The following is a 2,821-nucleotide window of genomic DNA, read 5'->3' as shown; positions in this document are numbered from 1 at the left end:
ATATATATATATATATATATATATATATATATATATATATAACGAGGGTTTTAAATTTAGTGTTATCTATATATGCAAGTATATATGTGTGAATCTATACCTTTGTACTTAACTATATGTATTTATACAAAGTCTCACTGAAACAATGTGATCTGTTGGCAGCTATGCTGTCTAAATGTTTATGGGATAGTTCCCACCATGAGTAAGGTCACAACTTGCTCATACCATAATGTTCTTGAATATTTGAGTGTATATTTATTTTCCAGTAACCATCTGTCTGTCTCAATTAGTGCTTATCCATTTTCAACTCTTTAATTTTCTTTTAAAAATTTAACTATTACAAAACACGTTTTCAGTGCCTGTCTTTCCCACTATTTTTTTTTTTGTCATATTTTCTCTGATTTGCCTCTATATATCTATAATACATTAAAAGTCAGCTTGAATTTTGTTTGCAATGTTACCCAGCCAAACTGGCGAATAGGAAAATATTATGAATTAAGTTCCCTCTGAAATGTAAATACAAACAGAAAACAAATTTCTTGTAAATCAGACAAGTGGTTGTGGAGATAGGGGTTTCAAGGTATAAATACCCAAAACGGTGCATAATGGGAAAATATTCCGAAAAGAATTTAATCCCAAAAGGGAAGAAACTCTTACCTTTCGACTAGACACTGACTTGACAAACAAAAAAATACGATTTGTTTTTTTATGGTAAATGTTACTATTTTCGCTTTTGTTAAACACATTTTAATCATTTAGAAATATTTTAAAGTGAATGTGATTTCAAAAATGTAAGTTGTTTGTACAGTAAGTATTTATATTTTAGCTTTCTTTAAACAGACAATGTTTTAACGTTTTTTTAATTGATTTCAAGTGAGTACCATTACAAAAAATTATTTTGACATATCTAAAAAATATTTTAAAGTCAAAATGACTTATTTTTCCATAGGTATTTTTTGAGTGCATTCAACGTATCTAACCTCCAAAGATTTTGCTGCTATTTCTAGTACACCATGCTACCATGTAGCAGCTATTTGCGACAAAGAATCAGAAATACCTGTTATGTGGTAGTAGGGTGTGCAAGAAATAGCAACCAAATCTTTCCTTTCTGGGGAAAGGAGCCATTTACACAAGATTTTTAAAATTTTTTATTTATGGGTTTCAGCCAGGTGGCTGCGGTCATGCTGGTGCACCACCTCGTTGAAAGCATGTGAAATAACATCATCATCGTTTAATGTCCATTTTCCATGCTGGCATAGGGTGGACGGTTTGACTGAGGTCTGGAGAGCCAGTGGCTGCACCAGGCTCCAACCTGATCTGGCAATGCTTCTACAGCTGGATGCCCTTCCTAACACCAACCACCCTGAGTGGAGTGGGTGCTTTTTACATGCCAGGGTACACTTAAATGGGCCAGACATGCAACACCGGCATCAGCCATGGCTGCGATCTCACTTTAGTTGCTAGGTCTTCTCAACCACAGCATATCTCCAAAAGTCTCGGCCTCCTGTTATTACTTCTGTGAGGCTCAAAATTCGAAGACCATGCTTCACCACCTCATTCTATGTCTTCCTGGGTCTACCTCTTCCACAGTTAGGAAGTGGCACTTCCTCACACACCTGCCCTCATCAATATGTAACACATGACCATACCACTGCAGTCATCTCTCTTGCACACCACATTTGATGCTTCTTATGTCCAACTTTTCTCTCAGGGTGCTCACACTCTGTCGTATATGCACACTGACATTACATATCCAGTGGTGCATACTAGCTTCATTTCTTTCAAACCTACGCATGTCTTCAGCAGTCATGGCTCATGTTTCACTGCCGTGTAGCACGGCAGTTTGCACACATGCAACTTACAGTCTACCTTTCATCCTGAACGAGAGGCCCTTAGTTGCCAGCAGAGATAGGAGCTCCCTGAACTTTGCCTAGGCTATTCTTATTCTAGCCGCTTTACTCTCAGAGCAACCCTACCCCACTACAGACTTGGTTGCCTAGGTAGTGGAAGCTATCAACTACTTCTAGTTTTTCCCCCTGGCAAGTGATGGAATCTGTTTTCTGTACATTTTCAATGTTTATTGCTCCTTTACATCTGCCACACACAAAAACTATCTTCCCAGTTAACCTTCCTTTGATATTGCTGCACCTTTTATGTGTCCATAGCTTACACTGGGTATATCGTATGGAGTTTCTACCCACGCCTTTTCTACAGATTGAGGAGAGCCATCTACCTGAAGAAGTTTGTGATTTGTCAGTCTTCCTACTTACTCAGACATTGGTTTTTGCTAGGTTAACTTGAAGGCCCTTCAATTCTAGTACTTGCTTCCACACCCTAAACTTCATTTCTAGTTCTGGCAGTGACTCAGCTATTAGAGCAAGGTCATCACTGGAAAAGAAAATAGATCCCTATGAAACAAAACTCTGTTGCTGGGAAACTCAGACTTACCCGGTGACCCAACAGGTCACAGGTAATCCAGTATGTGTGTGTATATATATATTTAATTTTCTCTATTTTGTATTTATAGCTTTTTTAATTTTGTATCCTTTTACTGCTGTCCATTATACTTTTCTCCATTTTTGTTGAATTATAATCCCATCTCTTTTCCTCTTCCCCTACACCATTTGCTCTCTGTCTATTTTTCTCTGAACACATTTATAAAAAGTTTCATCATTTGTCCAACTTCAGGCATTTGATCTCTGTAACAGTGTAATAAAGTGACCCCCGATCATTTGCTGAGGTTAAGCATCCAATTGGACGTGGAACATCCAATGCGGAAGTTCCAAACAACCACAACAAATTATATAAATTGTGCTTACAA

The 2,821-nt window shown here is 37.5% G+C and overlaps 1 protein-coding gene across 2 annotated transcripts in view; it reads left to right on the top strand.

The window, feature by feature from the left end:
• LOC106876669 (serine/threonine-protein phosphatase 2A 56 kDa regulatory subunit alpha isoform) overlaps positions 1-2,821 on the top strand; it is a 346,085-nt gene that overhangs the window by 323,436 nt on the left and 19,828 nt on the right. The window lies entirely within an intron of this gene.

The sequence above is a fragment of the Octopus bimaculoides genome, chromosome 3 (assembly GCF_001194135.2).
Source record: "Octopus bimaculoides isolate UCB-OBI-ISO-001 chromosome 3, ASM119413v2, whole genome shotgun sequence".
In the NCBI taxonomy this organism is placed as follows: Eukaryota; Metazoa; Mollusca; class Cephalopoda; order Octopoda; family Octopodidae; genus Octopus; species Octopus bimaculoides.
Note: the sequence above shows the minus strand (reverse complement) of the source record. Positions and strands in the feature narration are given on the sequence as shown.